The following is a 20579-nucleotide window of genomic DNA, read 5'->3' as shown; positions in this document are numbered from 1 at the left end:
GTCTAAGAAGGGATACAAAGGATGCAGTAGAGACATGAAACACAGGTTCACAAACGGAAAAAAGAAGTGTAGAGTTCCCAGAGGGGGAAATTGGGGAACGGGGAAGGATGAAGTCGGAGGTTGGGATGAAGAGAAACACACTAATGTGTCAAAAAGAATTCATCAACGATGACACACCTTATAGCACAAGGAACGCTACTCGATATTCTTCAATAACCTAACAGGGAAAAGAATCCAAAATACTACAGGTACAGCTACATTCATAACATCATCACCTTGCTGGAGAACTCAAACACAACACTGTATATAAACTATGCTGAAATAGGAAATCAATACTAAATTATAAAATAAGAAAAAGGCAAGAAATGCCTACTCTATTACCCTCAGGCCTCTGTGACGTGGGCTGATGTCACAACCCTAGAGCCTCAGCAGGCCTGGGTCCCAAGGCTGGCGTATGCTGTAGCTGAGGGAGACAGGAAGGAGGACGTGCCACCAGATCACCGGCCCCTTGGACCTCTATTGCCCATTCTGCTCTGCATGGTACCACAACCTCCCGATCCAAGACAGACCGCTTACATGTAAGCAAAGCCTAGTGTACCCAAATGATGGTAGAACCGCTGCGATGGAGGAGCTGTGAAAGGACACTGGATCTCCACAGCTCCTGCTAGTGGGGTATCCACCTCCAGCCTCCTTCCTTAGAATCGCCCCACCTACAAACCACAGCACCCTCAGAATAGCACATTTTCAAGGCTTGGGATTTGCTTGGGGACTGGCGGTGCAGTGTAAGGGGGACGAGGTAAAGATGCACAAGCCCTGCTGTGTGTGTTCATCCAAGTTCAACTCCAATTTGCAACCCAACACCAAGACTCCCTCTAAGGTTGTGTTTGCCCAAGTTAACACAGAGGACATGAAGAAGTGCTGCCGCCTTGTGGCCGTTTCCCGTAACAACAACTTGAAAAACTGTGCTCAAGGGCACTTAACATTCACAAGGCCTGCGGGGCTGCAAACGACCCCTGCCCTCGAGAAATTTCCTTGGCTAGTTAATCTGAAATGAACTCAAATCTGGCCCGACTCTCAGGCAGAAATGTTTCAAGAGCTCAGTGGTACTTACACGTATTTTTAAAAACAGCACATCAAATGAAAACATGCTCAGGATCTGTCATGATCAGAGAATGCAAAGAAACGTAGACGAGGTGTTCCCTGGCTGCAGTCCTCAAAAAGCCTAAAAAGAGTAAGTGCTCAACAGGGCAGGCAGTAAAGGGAACCCTACTATGCTGTTGGTGGGAGTGTAAATTGATAATAGCCAGTATGGAGATCAGTTAGCAAGTCCCTTACTAAACTAAAAACTGGAGCTACCACGAGATACGGAAACCGCACTCCAGTTCGTATAACCAGAGAATACCATCATTGGAATAAAACACTTGCACCCCAACGGACGTTGTGCTACTCTTTACCATAGCCCAGATATACAAACGACCGAAATGTCCAGCGAGAGGTGAATGGATAAAGATTTTGTGCTACTTACATTCTGGCGACTATCACTCATCCAGAAAGCAAAATGAACCCATGCTATTGGCAGCAACATGGATGGAGCAGTAGATGATCTCACTAATTCTGGTAATTTAGAGACAAAAAGACACATATCCCAGGATATCACTTATATGTGGAGTCTAAGAAGGGATACAAAGGATGCAGTACAGACATGAAACACAGGTTCACAAACGGAAAAAAGAAGTGTAGAGTTCCCAGAGGGGGAAATTGGGGAACGGGGAAGGATGAAGTCGGAGGTTGGGATGAAGAGAAACACACTAATGTGTCAAAAAGAATTCATCAACGATGACACACCTGATAGCACAAGGAACGCTACTCAATATTCTTCAATAACCTAACAAGGAAAAGAATCCAAAATACTACAGGTACAGCTACATGCATAACTTCATCACCTTGCTGGAGAACTCAAACACAACACTGTATATAAACTATGCTGAAATAGGAAATCAATACTAAATTATAAAACAAGAAAAAGGCAAGAAATGCCTACTCTATTACCCTCAGGCCTCTGTGACTTGGGCTGATGTCACAACCCTAGAGCCTCAGCAGGCCTGGGTCCCAAGGCTGGAGTATGCCTTTGCTGAGGGAGACAGGAAGGAGGACGTGCCACCAGATCACCGGCCCCTTGGACCTCTATTGCCCATTCTGCTCTGCATGGTACCACAACCTCCCGATCCAAGACAGACCTCTTACAGGTAAGCAAAGCCTAGTGTACCCAAATGATGGTAGAACCGCTGCGAGGGAGGAGCTGTGAAAGGACACCGGATCTCCACAGCTCCTGCTAGTGGGGTATCCAGTTCCATCCTCCTTCCTTAGAATCGCCCCACCTACAAACCACAGCACCCTCAGAATAGCACATTTTCAAGGCTTGGGATTTGCCTGGGGACTGGCGGTGCAGTGTAAGGGGGACGAGGTAAAGATGCACAAGCCCTGCGGTGTGTGTTCAGCCACGTTTCACTCCAATTTCAAACCCAACAGCAAGACTCCCTCTAAGGCTCTGTTTGCCGACGTTAACACAGAGGACATGTAGAAGTGCTGCCGCATTGTGGCGCTTTCCTGTAACAAAAACTTGAAAAAGTGTGCTCAAGGGCAGTTAACATCCACAAGGCCTGCGGGGCTGCAAACGACCCCTGCCCGCAAGAAATGTTCTGGGTTAGGTAATGTGAAATGAATTCAAAACAGGCCCGAATCCCAGGCAGAAATGTTTCAAGAGCTCAGTGGTACTCACACGCCTTTTAAAAAAACAGCCCATCAAATGAAAAGATGTTCAGGGTCTATCATGATTAGAGAATGCAAAGAAACGTAGAAGAGGTGTTCCCTCCCTGCAGTCATCAAAAACCTAAAAAGAGTAAGTGCTCAAGAGGGCAGGCAACAAAGGGGACCCTACTATGCTGTTGGTGGGAATGTAATTTGCTAACAGCCAGTATGGAGATCAGTAGGCAAGTTCCTTACTAAACTAAAAAGTGGAGCTACCACGAAATATGGAAACCCTAGTCCAGTTTGTATAACCAGAGAATACCATCGTTGGAAACAAGCACTTGTACCCCAATGGTCGTTGTGGTACTCTTTACCATTGCCACGCCATGCAAACGACCAACTAGCAAAAACAGAGAATCTTAAAAGCAGCAAGAGTAGAGAAGCTTATAACTTACAAGAGAACCTCATAAGATTATTATTTTTAAAAAATATTTATTTGTTCATTTGGTTGCACTGGGTCTTAGTTTTGGCAGGAGGGCTCCTAAGTTGTGGCACATGGGCTCCTTAGTTGTGACATGCAAACTCTTTGCAGCATGCATTTGGGATCTAGTTCCCTGATCATGGATGGAAGCCGGGCCTCCTGCACTGGGAGCATGGAGTCTTATCCAATGCGCCACCAGGGAAGTCCCTAGAACCTCATAAGATTAAAAGTTGATTTCTGAGCAGTAACCTCACAGGTCAGGAGAGTGTGGGATGATATATTCAAATTGTTCAAAAAACTCCCCCAAAACAAAAAAAAAACAAAAAACCTTGCCAATCAAGAATATCCTATTCATCATAATTGTCCTTCTTGAATGAAGAGATTAAAAACTCTTTTCAAAAAACAAAAGCTGGCCAGAGTGTCAGGAAAAGACTAAAGATTATATTGTAAGAAAAGAAAACAGAAGCCATGTTTGAAAGACCTGTAGTACAGGTATTTCATCAGTTTGTAAGACATGAGTCTGAAATAGTTAGCAGTTTGGTTCTCAAAAGATCTCTGAATCATGTGCAGCTACTTGGTCGAGTAGGTTAGGACCCTGTCATGAGACAGGAAGAAGGAAAAAACTCAGTCACGATATTTTCTCTAGCAGCAAATGAGATGTGGTGATCAGGGAAAAATGAAGCATACCAAATGGGTGATGTTAGTCAAAAGACAACGTGGCACAGAATTTCAGTATTCTGACCAGGCCTCGGAGATGTGGCATATCAGTATATGAAAAAGGGGTCTTGAATTTACGTGGAAGGGAAAGTAGACTATGGTGAATATATGGATAAAAATAATGTGAGACAACAAGCAACAACAATTATAGCTGAAACATTATATTTCTGAGTGAACAAAGGAAAGAGAAGGCATAGAATGTACGATTCTTCTTTGGCCATTGTTTGGTCTCACTTCCAAATCATGATAGTCTTTAGAGTTTTTAAGGACAAGAATTAAAATACTCTTTTGTGTAAAAAAAAACAAAACAAAAAACACAAAAGCTGAGATAGTTCATCATCACTAGATCTGTCTTAGAACAAATTCTAAAAGAGTTCCTCAAGCTAAAATAAAAGGACACTAAATAGTACCATGAAAACATATGAGACTACACAATAGACTTGTAAATGTTAGTATATAGTTAAGGTAAGAATACCTTAATAGTGTGATATGGTGGTGTGTTAACCAGTTAACTTTAGTATATAAAGGTTAAAGGATGAGATTATTAAAATAACTGCAGCTATAATAACTTTAACGTATAAACAATATACAAAGAGCTAAATTGTAACACCATACACAAAAATTCATGGAGGGGAGTAAAAGAGTAGATTTTTTTTGTATGTGATGGAAGTTAAATTGTTATCAACATAAAATAGAGTGTTATATCTATAAGATGTTTTCCGTGAGCCTCATGGAACCACAAAGACCTGTACTAGATTCAGAAAATACAAAGGGAAGGGAATATCACTACAGGATATCACTAATTCACAAAGAAAGGCAGCAGAAGAGGAAAAAAGGAACAAGAAACAAAAAAAATCCAGGAAACAACAAGATGGCATTGATAAGTCTTTACCTATCAATAATTACTGTAAACATAGATATGTTAAATTCTCTAGTCAAAAGTCATAGTGTGGCTAGATAAAAATACAAGATCAAACTATATGCTGCCTATCAGAGGCTCACTTCAGTGTCAAAAACACAAACAGGCTCCAAGTGAAGCTTTAGAACAAGATATTCCACACATGTGGAAACCAAAGGAAAGCAGTGGTAGCTAGAGTTACACCAGACAAAATAGACTTTAAGCCAAAAGCTGCAACAAGAAAAAAATAAGGTCATTACATAATGATAATGTTTTCAATTCATCAAGAAGACAACAATCATAAATAAATATGCACTCAACAGTGGAGGACCTTAATGTGTTAAGCAAATACTAACAGATTTGAAGAGAGAAATAGACAATAGAAAAAAAGTGTCCAGATCTTTAATACCCAACATTCAACAATGAATAGATCATCCAGAAAGAAAACCAATAAGGGAGTACTGAACTTGAATTATACATTAGACCAAATGGACTTAGACAAAAAGAGAACAGCCCATCCACCAGCAGCAGAATACATATTCTTCTCAACTGCACATTGAACATTCTCCAGGACAGATCACGCGATGGATCACTGAACAAGTCTCAGTAAATTTAAGAAGACTGATATTATACTAAGTATCATTTTTAGTGATTCAGTTATACATATATATACATTCTTTTTAAAATATTCTTTTCCACTATGGTTTATTATAGGATACTTAATATAGTTCTCTGTGCTATACAGTAGGACCTTGTTGTTTATCCATTCTATATACAAAATCTTATATCTGCTAATCCCAACCTCCCACTCCATCCCTTCTCCTAACCCCTCCCCGTTGGCAGCCACCAGTCAGGTCTCTATGTCTGTGATTCTGTTTCTCTTTCATATATAGGTTCATTTGGGTCATATTGATATTTTAGATTCCACATGTAAGTGATATATATGGTATTTGTCTTTCTCTTTCTGATTTACTTCACTTACATACTAAATATTGGGTTGGCCAAAAAGTGCCTTTGGTTTTTAAGTAAAAATAAAAGACACACCTTTCATTTTCACCACGAACTTCATTGAACAATGTATTCACCCTTTTGTTCCACTACCTTCTGCCATTTTTCAGGCAACTTCATAATTCCATCTTCCCAAAACTTTTTATTTTTTTGAGCAAAGAACTGTTCCAGGTGCCTTTTACAGTCTTCCAGGGAATTGAAATTTTTTCCAACAAGAGAATTTTGTAAAGACCAAAATAAATAAAAATCAAAAGGTACAATGTCTGATGAATACGGTGGATGAATCAGAACTTCCCAGCCAAGCTGTAACAGTTTTTGCCCGGTCATCAAAGAAACATGTGGTCTTGAGTTATCCTGATGGAAGATTATGCGTTTTCTATTGACTAATTCTGGACGCTTTTCATTGAGTGCTGCTTTCAGTTGGTCTAACTGGGAGCAGTACTTGTTGGAATTAATTGTTTGGTTTTCTGGAAGAAGCTCATAATAGAGGACTCCCTTCCAATCCCACCATATACACAACATCACCTTCTTTGGATGAAAACCAGCCTTTGGTGTGGTTGGTGGTGGTTCATATCACTTGCCCCAAGATCTCTTCCATTCCACACTGTACAGCATCCACTTTTCGTTGCCCGTCACAATTTGTTTTAAAAACGGAACGTTTGCATTACGTTTAAGTAGAGAATCACATGCGGAAATATGGTCAAGAAGGTTTTTTTCGCTTAACTTATGTGGAACCCAAACATCAAGGAGATTAACATAACCATGCTGGTGCAAATGATGTTCATCGCTTGATTTGGCTACTTTGAGTATGTCAGCTATCTCCTGTGTGGTATAATGTTGACTGTTCTCAATGAATGTCTCGATTTGGTCGCTATCAACTTCATCTGGTCTACACGACTGTGGAGCAACATCCAGTGAGAAATCTCCAGCATGAAATTTCACCAACCATTTTTGACATGTTCAATCAGTCACAGTACCTTCTCCATACACTGCACAAATCTTTTTTTGCGTTTCAGGTGTGTTTTTGCCTTTCTTGAAATAATAAAGCATTATATTCTGAAAATGTTGCTTTTTTCTTCCATCTTCAATATTAAAATGGCTACACAAAAATTCACCAATTTTGATAAGTCTTTTTTTAAATGCACACCGATATGACAGCTGTCACATACAATCTAACAAAATTGTTTCAAATGAAGTTAAAGACAACTAAGTGCTACTAAAGCCATCTTACGGAAAAAATGGAATGAAACTTTTGTCCAACCCAGTATTTTTTTCAACCACAATGGTAACAAACCAGAAATGAACAATAGGACAGAGTCTGGAAAATTTACAAATGTGTGGAAATTAAACAACACAATCCTAAAGAATCAATGGGCCAAAGAAAAAATTAAAAAATTAAAAATAAAAAGACTGAATCATGAAGAAATAAAACAATCTGAACAGATCAAATTACGATTAAGGAGACTAAATCGGTTCTCAAAAACCTCCCAACAAAAATTTACCAGGACTACAAGGCTTCACTGGTGAATTCTACAAAACTTTTTTTTTTTAAAGCAGAATCTGAATCAGTTGGTTTGGGACTGGGCCTGAGATTCTGCATTTTTTTACCTTTATTTATTTATTTATTTATTTATTTATTTATTTATTTATGGCTGTGTTGGGTCTTCATTACTGTGCGAGGGCTTTCTCTAGTTGTGGCAAGTGGGGGCCACTCTTCATCGCGGTGCGCGGGCCTCTCATTATCGCGGCCTCTCTTGTTGCGGAGCACAGGCTCCAGATGCGCAGGCTCAGTAGTTGTGGCTCATGGGCCTAGTTGCTCCGCGGCAAGTGGGATCTTCCCAGACCAGGGCTCGAACCCATGACCCCTGCATTGGCAGGCAGATTCTCAACCACTGCACCACCAGGGAAGCCCCTACAAAACTTTTAAGGAAGAATTAATACTAATTATTTTTAACTGGATAAATCTTATGAATCTATTTGTGGACAATACACTTTGCATTTTATAAATACACTTGGGGAGATATACACACAAAGATATAAAACAAGTTAGAGCTATTGTTTCTGAATCTTTGATGTCTTTGAAAATACTTATCACTTGATTTGACCTATATTTCTGAAATTTAACACTATTGAGCATACATTAATAATATGATTCTTGTAAACTTCTGAAAATACAAAGAAGTGATAAAGAAGAGTATTTCTGTTACATGAGCATAGAGTATAATGGAAACTTACAAGAACAAGCCTTGACTGATTACAACCTCCACTTGAAAAGCCAGTATCTTTAATAAACAAAGGTGACAACGTTCATTTTCCAAAGCAAACTACAAGTAAAGGAAAACTAAGAAGAAATTGGAGTTTCCAGATACACCATGACGGTTTATGCACATTTCTCAGTGAATCACACCAAACCCTTACTAAAGATAAAAGAAGTATATGAACTTCAAAGCAGAGAAATCTTGCAGAAAACACCTGAACCAGGGAACATCAGGTGTAATGGGACAAACAATTATCAGGTCACTGAAGCACACATGACACATTATCCCTGCCGTGGTATTCTGGGTGAAAATACTAAGAAAATCATAACCTGAGACTATCATGAAAAAATGTCAGTTTCATGCAAATTTCAGTCCACATATACCTCCCACGTTCTCCGACTCTTAATACTGTATTTAAATAGTCTTTCTTATCAAAATACAGAGCAAATCTCTCCTAGTTACTTTTTTTTCCCCAGAACTTTGAGTTATCTGGACCACTAATGCCATCCCACTTAAAAGTGTGTTAATCCTGTTGTGCTAAGTTGATGTTGCATTCAGATGTACATTAATCATTCCACTTTCCCCTTCTTCACTAATATCTCAACATCTGAAATTATCCCATAGGGTATTTTGGATATTAATGCCTTCCCATGTTGATCTTTCACAAAAGGAATAATTTCAATAGTTGAAAGTCATTAATTCATGGTAAGAATTCTCCAAGCTCTGTAGGGAGCCTGGATGCAGACAATGGGGAAAAGGCTCTGGAACACAGGGGAGAAGTATTGTAAAGAGCTGACTGACTATCATAAGAAGGAGAAAAACAAGCAGTTGAAAACAACCTTGCTAGGCAGGAACATCAGAAGTAGAAAATGAAAGGTTTGCAGGTTCTCAACCCATGACATTTCAGGAGGAAAAGCAGACACGGCCTCTGACCCCGAACAGGACGTTTACCTGAGAAGCTGCCATTTTCTCCTCTTCTTCCTCCTGCTCTGGGTTGTTTTCTCATCGATATTATGTTGAGAAATCACATCAGTATCTTGAGAATATGTCTTCAATGGCATCAGCACAACTCCTTCACCTGTTCCCACCATATCCACAGGCAAAAGGACCGTGAAATGCCAACCTTTTGAAAAAGAGAGATTCAGGAACAATGAGCTACTGCATGGAGACCAAACTGTGAGGTTTTTCTTTCCTGTCTACATGTACTCTCCCCTCACACAGAGGCCCAAAAACTCTGCTACAGCATAGAGAAAGTGGGCTACACTCCTCTGCCCCTTCCAATCCCATGTAGAGCAGACACCGATGCCTCTCCAACGGCAAATGGACCAAAGGCTGGAAGCAACGCTCACCAATGAACCCAGCAGCCCTCGTGCTTAAACAGGGCCTAACCTTAGAATCACCTGGAGTTAAAACAATGCAGACGCTCCCACGCAGATCAATAGACAGACTCAGTGGGGAGGGCACAGGTGATGTTATTTCTAAATACTCACCATGTAATACTAGTGGGAAACTGCATGGGAACCACACAGCAAACATTTCTTCCAAAGCTTTAAGGTGCTTACAAATTTGGGGGGAATCAGGGCCCCACTCTAAATTATGATTCTCCTGTGGGGCTCATGAAATGGCATCTTTAACAAGTTTTTTGTTGGTGCAGATGTTACTCCTCAGGCCCGTATCCAGTAGCACTGAGCTAGAGCTATCAGGCAGAGCACACCTGAGACCACTGAGTAGCGTGAAGGTTTGGGGTAAGAACTTCAGAAGCGCAGGTTCCCTGGGCCTGATTCCTAGGGGCTGAGCCCCTCCTGGAATAGCTGTGGCCTTGCTGTTGCCTACGGGAGATGCTGCTGGGTTGGTGGAGATCACATGGTGGGATTAGGGTTGTGTGAGGGGTGGCCCGTAGAAATCTACCCAAAGGTACCCTTAGTCCTCAGGTCCTTTAGCCCCCTCTCCTCTCAGGGCCCACCTGACCCACAGGACTACCGGAGCAGGGCATGACCACCTGTCCTCAGGTGAGCTGAGACTCCCTACCCCCAAAGATCCAGAGCATGAAGTTGTTTGCATCACAGATTTGTTTGAAAATAAACCAAAGGCAGCAACGGAGGGTGGATTATCATTTTGTGTTGGGAATGGACAGAAGCCTTTGAAAATGATGCCATGAATGCATATTTGATGATTCACAAAGGAAGTTGTGATCTATGTTAATAAAGCACATTATAACTGAATCAACAGATCAGAATTTTTTGTTTATTGTGTGTCTATGTGTGTGTGTTATAAATTGTGGTGCCAGAGTTTGTTCTCTCCACCCCCCCTTATGTATTTATAATTTCTCAAATATTTAAAGTGCATTGATTAAGGTAAAAATTAGAGAAAAGCACATCCACTTTTTCAAATATTCTTTGAGAATATTGTACCTTTTAAAATTTTTATTTATTTTATTTTAAAAACTTAAAATATTTTTATACAGTTTTTAAAGGTTACTTTCCATTTACAGTTATTATAAAATATTGGCTATTTTCCCCATGTTGTACAATACATCTCTGAGCCTATCTTATACCCAATAGTTTGTACCTCCCACTCCCTCACCCCTATAGTGTCCCTCCCACCTCCCCACTGGTCACCAGTAGTTTGTTCTCCGTATCTGTGCATTTGTTTTTTTTGTTGTATTCACTCATTTGTTGTATCTTTAGATTCCACACATAAGTGATATCATACAGTATTTTCCTTTTGCTGTCTGACTTATTTCACTTAGCATAATGCCCTCCAAGTCCATCCATGTTGCTGCAAATGGCAAAATTTCATTTTTTCATGGTTGAGTCGTATTGTGTTGTATACATATGCCACATCTTCTTTATCCATTCATCTGTTGAAGGACACTTAGGTTGCTTCTGTATCTTGGCAATTGTAAATAGTGCTATGAACATTGGGGTGCATGTATCTTTTGAAATAGTGTTTTGGGTTTTTCTTGGATATAAATCCAGGAGTGGAATCACTGGGTCATAGGGTAGTTCTATGTTTAGCGTTTTGAATCTTTTATAATAGTATATCCCAAAAAGTGTTTCATGCTCCACATACCAGTGTATATAAATTTTAAGTGATTTTTAAAAGAGTTTTTTTTTTTTTTGGCCACATGGGTTGTAAGATCTTAGTTCCCCAACCAGGGATTGAACCCCAGACCAGGGATTGAACCTGTGTCACCACAGTGAAAGTGCTGAGTCCTAACCACTGGACCACCAGGGAACTCCCAGACAAATTAGACTTTAAAATAAGGACTGTTAGGAGACAAAGAAGGGGACTTCCCCAGTGGTCCAGTGGTTAAGACTCCACGCTTCCACTGCAGGGGGCAAGGGTTCAATCCATGTTAGGGGAACTAAGATCCCACATGCCATGCAGTGCGACCAAAAAATAATAAATAAAATAAAATAAAATAAAAGAGACAAAGAAGGACACTACATAATGATTAAGGGATCAATCCAAGAAGATATAACAATTTTAAGAATTTATGCACCCAACACAGGAGCACCAACATACATAAAGCAAATATTACCTGACGTAAACAGAAAAATTGATAGTAACACAATAAAAGTAGGGAACTTTAAAACCCCACTTATAACAATGGACAAGTCATCCAGACAGAAAATCAATAAGGAAACACTGACCTTAAAGGACACATTAGAACAGATGGATGGATGTATATATGACACATTCCATCCAAAAGCGTCAGAATACACTTCATTTTCAAGTGCACATGGAACTTTCTCCAGGATAGACCACATGCTACGCTTCAAAACAACCCTCAGTAAATTTAAGGAAATTGAAATCACGTCAAGTATATTTTCCAAACACAATGCTATGAGACTACAAATCGACTTTAAGAAAATAACTGCAAAAAACACAAACACGTGGAGGCTAAACAATATGCTACTAAATAACAAATGGATCACTGAAGAAATCAGAGAGGAAATAAAAAATACTTAGAGACAAATGGAAATGAAAACACAACAATCCAAATCTACGAAACATAGCAAAAGCTGTTCTAAAAGGGAAGTTTACAGTGATACAAGCTTGTTTACAGAAAACAAGAAAAATCTCAAATGTACAATCTAACCTTACACCCAAAGGAGTGAGAAAAAGAAGAAAGCTCAAAGTTAGTAAAATTTTAAAAAATCATAAAGATTAGAGCAAAAATAAATAAAATAGAGATGAAAATCAATAGAAAAGATCAATGAAACTAAGAGCTGGTTCTTTGAAAAGATAAATAAAATTTAGCCAGACTCATCAAGAAGAAAAAAAAGAAAAGAGAGGGCCCAAATCAGTAAAATCAGATATGAAAAAGGGGAGGGTACCACTGACACCACAGAAACACCAACAAGCATGAGACTACCATGAACGATTATATGCTAATAAAATGGACAACCTAGAAGAAATGGACAAATTCCTAGAAATGTATTTCCCAAAACTGAATGAGGAAGAAATAGAAAATATAATCAATTTGATGAATTACCAGTAATGAAGTTGAATCAGTTATTTAAAAAACTTCCAACAAACATAAGTCCAGGAGCAGATGGCTTCACAAGTGAATTCTACCAAACATTTAGAGAAGAGTTAACACCTATTCTTCTCCAACTATTCCAAAAATTGGCAGAGGAACTTGCAGAGTCAGGAATTATAGGGTTGGGGGAAATGGGTGCAGGGTCATGAGGAAACTAAGGACACTTGGTAACTGATGACTGGAACATTTGGGGGCATTAGACATACAGGACACAAGAAATGGGCTGAAGTCACTGGAAGGAGAGGAGGATAAAGGGCAAGGGAGAAGGAGGATATGAAGGATAAAAGGCTTGGGAGCAGTAGAAGGGGAGGAGGGTTGGCTTGAGCGCTCTGGAATCCGGAGAATACAGGTTTCATGGGGATGGAGGTCTAAAATGCACAGGATGGACACGGGAGAGCAATAAAGAAGCCTAGAAGGGGAAGAATTCATTCTAGAGATATCCAAAGGTCACAGAGGCAGAGAGACTGAGGTCACAACGAGGAATAGAGGATGGTGGAGTTGAGGGGTGGAGAAGGGTGATGGTAGTTGCAGCAGGTGGATTAAGGGTCACTAATTTTTTCTCCTATTCACTAATTCCATGATTTTCATTCAAATCATAACCTAATCGTGAATAGTTTCTAGTTTGAGACCTTGAGGTAATAACCTTACTTACATAAAATACTTGTGATGATCCCTTCAACTGAATACACAGTAAAGGATTAGAGAAAAAAATGAGTGAACAATGACACAGTATTTCTCCTCTCCTTTAGGGGCACCGGATGCAAGGTGTGACCATAGAGGGCTCACATGGAAACCACCAGAAGGAAATGGATTCTGCCTAGCACCTGAATGGTCCTGGAAGTGGATTCTCCCCTGGAAGCTGCAGATAAGAACCTATGCCTCATGAGACCTTAATTTTTGACCTTGTAAGACCGTAAACAGAAAGCCCAGCCAAGACCACTGGATTTCTAACTTATGAACTGTAGAATGTTTTTTAAACTGCTAAATGTGTGGTCATACATTATAGCAGTGATAGAAAACTACTGCGCATAGGAACAAATTTACTTATAAAATAATAAACATTACAAAATATGAAATTATAATATATTTAAACAATAAAATCAAGTAAAAATGTCAATTAATTAACCATCCCCCAGAAGCAATAAATTTTTTTCTTTGGCTACACATCACGGCATGTGGGATTTTAGTCCCCTGACCAGGGATCGAACCCGGGCCCAAGGCAGTGAAAGCCCAAGTCTTAACCACTGGACAGCCAGGGAATTCCCCAGAAACAATAATAAAATTTTATCTCCAGATGTAACATCATCAGTTCCAAGTATATCCTCCTTGCTATGCAATTTCCATGTGTAACAAACTATATTTGAATTTGTATAATATATATCCACACATACACAAACACTAAAATATTATGTACATGGTTCAATATTGGTATATATAATGTCAAATCAAACTCTGTCAAAAAAATTGCTTTCCTTAACCAATGATATATGAAGGTAATATTTTCACACCAGTAGAAATGGATCCCCTGCATTCCCAAACACACGACATCATATTCCACGGTAATTATGAATAGAAAGACTTTACTGAAACCCTCCCTAGTTATGCATTTACATAGATACATCTTTTTTTGTCCTGCTATCACAGAATGTGGATCTCCGATTTCTACACATGTGGCTTATCTGGGTGGTTCTAGGACATGAAATTGTTGCACCAACATGACTGTGCATTTCTACGTTAGGTGGACAATTGCTAAATTACCTTGCAAATGGATGAAAAGTATAATATCCCAGCTACTGCGTTTCCAGTGTTAAAGTAATTAAACAAGGAGGCCATTAGTCTGAGGTGACTCTCATATTTTGGTAGCCTATTTGAGCAAACAAAACTTAATTCAGAGTCAAGGCTCGTTAATCTGAGAAAATAAATTAAGAACAACCAATCACACAGAGTCAGCAAGGCTTTCCCAAACCGAGGTGACTGGTTAAGATACAGTCAAATATTATCCTCGCTTTGATGTGGTGTCTTCTTTAGAAAAACCTCTCTCCGAGTTCCTGCAGATAAAGTGCTCCTAACCACCTGTGATTTGAGGCTGCTGGAACTGAATAGAGGTCGGCTCAAATGAACTCTTGAAAACTGGAATGCGCATAAATTAACATTTTAACACACAGTGCCACATTTCATTTTCAGCACTAGCACCTCGTCTAGTCCCTAAACACCTCGCTCAGGTGCAGCGTGGCCTGAGGACTCAGGGTGAAGTCTCTCCCCGCTTCTCCCTGCCCCCACTCACTCACGCCAACAACACACCAGCACAGCTGTGCCCTCACTTGACCAGACTGCACCCTTGATAGTAACACCACACTGCCTGCGCCAGCAGAGTCTCCCACCACGTGCTGAGCAGGGCACAGAGGACTTCTGGCACACACCAGCCCCGCCCAGGGCCAAAGCTTCCAGTCACAGCCTCCGCCCTTCACCAGCCCGGGGCTCAAGATCGCCAGCCTTGAATTCCATTTTAATGGAGCCCACGCACCTGAGTTCTCAGTTCAGGCAAGCTGGTACCACAATCTGTAGCACAAACCAGTTCTCCCTCTGACCCGTGTTGTTACCCGTTGGGTTTTGACAACCTTCCCTTTTTTGGCCTCTTTTTTAGCCCAAACCTTCACACAGGCACAGACAGGGAATGCAGGTGAAACTCATAAGGACTTGAATCTAGTACCTCTAACAATGCATATGACCCAAGAGCAGACTGGAATCAGGGACTGGCCACCCAGAATCACCCTGAGTAATGTAAACGCATAAGGCACCGGTCAGTCCCACCTCTAGAGCAGCCCATCGGATGCCACAGATTCCTGTTTCATACTTCGGGCTTAACATTGCAGGCACAGCTCTGCTGCCCCAGAATTTCCACCCAGAATATAGTCCCTCTTCCAAAATCAGACTTGTAGAGCCTAATAGGAAAGGTCAATTCAGATTCCTTTTAAAAGGACCACTTAAACAAGCAAAAAAAAAAAAAAAAAAAAAAGTCCTGCCATGGCTCCGCCCCCATTCTTTGGTCATCCTTTTCAGAACAGCTCAGACACCAGAGTTTCTGAAAACTCTGCCACCTTTGTGAATGGATCTGGCATTCACAATTTTTGATGCTTAGACTCAGATAAAGGAGAGCAAAGGACTATCTTCCGTGATAATGAAAGAGAAGAGACAAAGATAATCTCTACTCCCAGGAAGGCAAGACCAACAACTAAATCCTCCTGGGAAAGATGAACATAGAATATCCAGTTCCCCAGCAGATTACGACAATCGACTCTCATAATGTGAGGATGTTAGCACAGTGTCTTGAACACAGTGCATCCCCACATACCTGTGAGCATACAGTAGGTCCTCATGAAACATTCCTTTCATGAATGAATAAATGTTTCCCCATAACAGTCTTGCTCAGACCCCGCTGCTTTCTCCAGTTCCTGATCAATTTGAAAGTGGTGAGCAGAGAATGTCATCTTTTCAGAAGTTGTTAGTGGTCGTCCCTGGGAACAAGCAGTATTTGTGTTCGGATAGGCACTCAGGCGCTGTTCTTGATTTCTCTAGATTAATGCTGCTGGAAATGAAGTCTGGGGTAAGTGACTTCAGTGGCTGCTCAAAGTGCAAATTAATGACCTTCATCCCAACTTGGAGACTCATAACGTCTGAGTGTGGGGCCCCAGTATCTGTTTTTAACAGGATGCATAAGTGATTTGTATAGACATGCAATTCTGGTGAGCAATGTTCCCCAAGGTCATTTTCAGCATTGACTCCCCACTGGAATCATTTATGTATATTTTAGAACTACCATTCCCTGTGTCCCACCCCCATAGCTTCTGTCAATTAGTCTTTGGCAGGGCCCAGCATCAGTGATATCTTAACGAAGTGGCCCAGGTTATTCTATCATGAGGCCGGGTAAACACTATGAGGCTCCCAGCTTCATTTCTTTTTTTTTTTTAATTTTTAAAAATTTATTTATTTTATTTATTTATTTTTGGCTGTGTTGGGTCTTCGTTGCTGCGCATGGGCTTTCTCTAGTTGCGGCGAGCGGGGGCTACTCTTCGTTGTGGTGTGCGGGCTTCTCATTGTCATGGCTTCTCTTGTTGTGGAGCACGGGCTCTAGGCATGCAGGCTTTAGTAGTTGTGGCTCGTGGGCTCAGTAGTTGTGGCTCGTGGGCTCTAGAGTGCAGACTCAGTAGTTGTGGCGCTCAGGCTTAGCTGCTCCATGGCATGTGGAATCTTCCCGGACCAGGGATCAAACCCATGTCGCCTGCATTGGCAGGAGGATTCTTTTTTTTTTTTTAAGAGTTTTTTTTTTTAACATCTTTATTGGAGTATAATTGCTTTACACTGGTGTGTTAGTTTCTGCTTTATAACAAAGTGAATCAGTTATACATATACATATGTTCCCATATCTCTTCCCTCTTGCATCTTCCTCCCTCCCACCCTCCCTATCCCACCCCTCTAGGTGGTCACAAAGCACCGAGCTGATCTCCCTGTGCTATGCGGCTGTTTCCCACTAGCTATCTATTTTACATTTGGTAGTGTATATAGGTCCATGCCACTCTCTCACCCTGTCACATCTTACCCCTCCCCCTCCCCATATCCTCAAGTCCATTCTCCAGTAGGTCTGTGTCTTTATTCCCATCTTGCCACTAGGTTCTTCATGACTTTTTTTTCCCTTAGATTCCATATATATGTGTTACCATACTGTATTTGTTTTTCTCTTTCTGACTTACTTCACTCTGTATGACAGACTCTAACTCCATCCACCTCACTACAAATACCTCCATTTCGTTTCTTTTTATGGCTGAGTAATATTCCATTGTATATATGTGCCACAACTTCTTTATCCATTCATCCAATGATGGACACTTAGGTTGCTTCCATGTCCTGGCTATTATAAATAGAGCTGCAATGAACATTTTGGTACATGACTCTTTTTGAATTATGGTTTTCTCAGGGTATATGCCCAGTAGTGGGATTGCTGGGTCATATGGTAGTTCTATTTTTAGTTTTTTAAGGAACTTCCATACTGTTCAGCAGGAGGATTCTTAATCACTGCGCCACGAGGGAAGCCCCTCCAGGTTCACTTCTGATGACCTAGTGCAGGGTCTGGTCCATGGGGAAGCCTGGTCTACATAGACTTGAATGGGGGACACTCAGTCTATCTCACGTTCCCAGTGTTGTAGTGGAATTTGTACGTGTCTGTAGGAGACAAGTACCTCCAAAGACAAGGGAGGAGAGACTCACATAAACTCCATAAAAGAACTTTGTATGTGCACAGATTTTCCCCAGGTCCCCAAAAGCAATGGAGTAACAGTCAGAACATGCAGACCCTCAGAGGCCATGTGGAAGCCTTTGGCTCTCACTCTGATTGCCATGGAAGATCACTGGAGCAAAAGGAAAACCCTTAGAGGATTTAGGAGCAGGATACGAGTAGAACAGATGTACCTCTGTGACAGCAAGAGACATAAACCTGGGCTTCTCAAAATAATTTCCATCGAAGCAGAGCCTCCCAAACAACATTTTAAAGCCTCACTTCCTCCTTCACCTTTGTACATCACCCCTGTGTTATCTGCTTTATTTATTCCCACCTACCTGGGTGTATGACTGTTGTCTCCTTTTCTTCACATCCCAGGGCTCTTTGCTCAAAAGAGGTGACCAGGTTCAGCTTAGAGACAGCAACACCTGTTTATTAAACAAAGGAACATATTACTCATTCTGAAGAAGATTCTACAATTTCCAATCCAGTACTGTGTTCAGTAGAGAAGAGAGGACACTATAAGTTATAGAAAATTACTTCACCAAATAGTATTTCCTGACAGCCCCTTTAAAGCACTTAGGAAGCATTTCTAATTTGCAGATCCTTAACTCTACTTCCAAGTAGTACTCAATCAAAAATAAGGAATGGATAGCCAATTTTAAGACGTGGGCAACAATACCTTATTTCATTTTAAATATCTAGAATGATCACTGATCTACAGCGAAAGATGCAGACCAACTCAAGAAATGAGAAGGACAAGATGAAACCTCATGAAGCTTTTCTTTGCATCAACAAACCCCTATTTCCTTGAAATGATTTCATTTCTCATTTGTGCTGATTATATTACAGCATTTTAAGATACTTGAACACATACTATAGGACCCTTGTTTACTTTTCCTGAAGATACAAAAGTAATAAAGAAGAGAATAACTGTGAAATGGCAGTGTAATAAAAAAGGAAATTTATAGAATATTTACTAACGAAAGTCTGAACAAAGGTGAGAGCCTTCATTTTCCAAAGCAATCTACAAGTAAAGGGAAATGAAGTAGACAGGGGGAGTAGTCACATGAAATGCGATGCTTTATGCACAGCTCTCAGTAAATCCCTCCGAGACCCTATTAATGGTAATTGAAGAATTATTAACTTCTCTGCCAAGGAATCTGGCTCACAGCCCCTGAATCAAGTGAACAAAATTAACATCAGCTGTAATGGGACAAATTGATATCAGCTGCCCTATCCACACAGGACTCATCATTGCTGGGATACCGTTTTGAAAAAAAAAATCTAATCATGAGAAAAGTGTTAAGCAAGTTTAAAGTCACATATAACCCTCACATCCTGTACTCTTGTGTATTTTAAATAGGAAGTCTTTCCTTGAGGCAATTTAGAGCTTTCTTCCTTTTTCAGAACTTTGGGTTATTCTGGGCCATATAGCAATCAGCTTTACTGGTGCATTTTCATTATCCTTGACTACATAGACTGATGCTGCATCCACACGGGACCTAAATTACATATTCTCCTTCTTTACTGATATCCCAGGACCCAACCTCACATTCAATGGGAATCTTGTGTATCAACACATCCCCAAGTTGATATGACAAAAAGGGATATTATTTCTCAACGTTTGCACATCAGTAATTTATGGTAGGAATTCTTTAAGCTGTAAAGGGAGCCTGGATGGAGAGAAGGACATGGGATGTAAGAAAGGAATATCCTAAAGATCTAACCTTGGCTATCATTAGGGAAAAAAAGAAAAGTATTGTTGCAGTAAAAATAGAAATGAAGTTTTCCTTCTCCTGAGAGCAAGGAAAACAAAGGGAACAGTGAACAGGCAGGCTAGAGACGAAACATAACCTGGCCTGAAACAGTTAATCACTCCTAGTTTTATTTTAACTGCTACTAATCTGTAGTGTCTGTAACTAGATTTGTTCTTCACAAAGCTAACCTCACTCCCTGACACTATGTAAATTACATTCTGCACCTATCACCCCTAACCCTGTGTGAGTTACATCCTGGGCCTCTCACTCCCTAACTTTATTCCATCCCTGCGCTTACATTTCCTACGCCCCCTTGTAACAAATCACTCCCTGTAGCTTTTGCATTTCAGAAAGAAGGCCGCTGGCCCATCAACCAGAGACAAATGGACCCAATTACCAGACTGCTGGACCCCAATTACCGGGCTGCCTGATGCCAGCTTTGACTGTTTTGAAATAATGCAAAGGAAAAAGAATGCAAGACATTCACTACTTTGATCCTTATCACATGCCCTGGACTGCGAGTCCCACGTATAAAATCTCCGATTCTTGAGGCGCTAGCCTGCTGTGTCTTCCCTTTGCCTGGCAAAGAAAATAGAAAGCCTCTATTTCTTATCCTCCAAATTTCTGTCTCCGTATTTCTATTCGGCATCAGTGCACAGGGAGCCAAAATTTGTTGGCAACAGTATTGAAAGCAAATTTGTTAGGCAGGACCACCAGCAGTAGAGAAGTAAATGTTTGCAAGTTCTAAATACATGGGATTTCAGCAAGAAAAGGGGACACAGCCGCTGATCTGGATCACAAATTTTACCTGAGAACCTGCCATTTCTTCCTCGTCCTCCTCCACTTCTAAGTCCTTTCTCAGGCAATATTATGTAGATATATGGCACC

At 40.6% G+C, this 20579-nt stretch overlaps 1 pseudogene across 1 annotated transcript; it reads left to right on the top strand.

The window, feature by feature from the left end:
• Window positions 1–2398: 2398 nt before the first annotated feature.
• LOC309638239 (single-stranded DNA-binding protein, mitochondrial pseudogene) lies at window positions 2399–20213 on the top strand (annotated as a pseudogene). The gene has a single exon. The product of its transcript is annotated as a single-stranded DNA-binding protein, mitochondrial pseudogene (transcript).
• The last annotated feature ends 366 nt before the right edge of the window (window positions 20214–20579 follow it).

Source organism: Balaenoptera physalus, assembly GCF_965194825.1.
Source record: "Balaenoptera physalus genome assembly, chromosome: 11".
NCBI lineage: Eukaryota > Metazoa > Chordata > Mammalia > Artiodactyla > Balaenopteridae > Balaenoptera > Balaenoptera physalus.
Note: the sequence above shows the minus strand (reverse complement) of the source record. Positions and strands in the feature narration are given on the sequence as shown.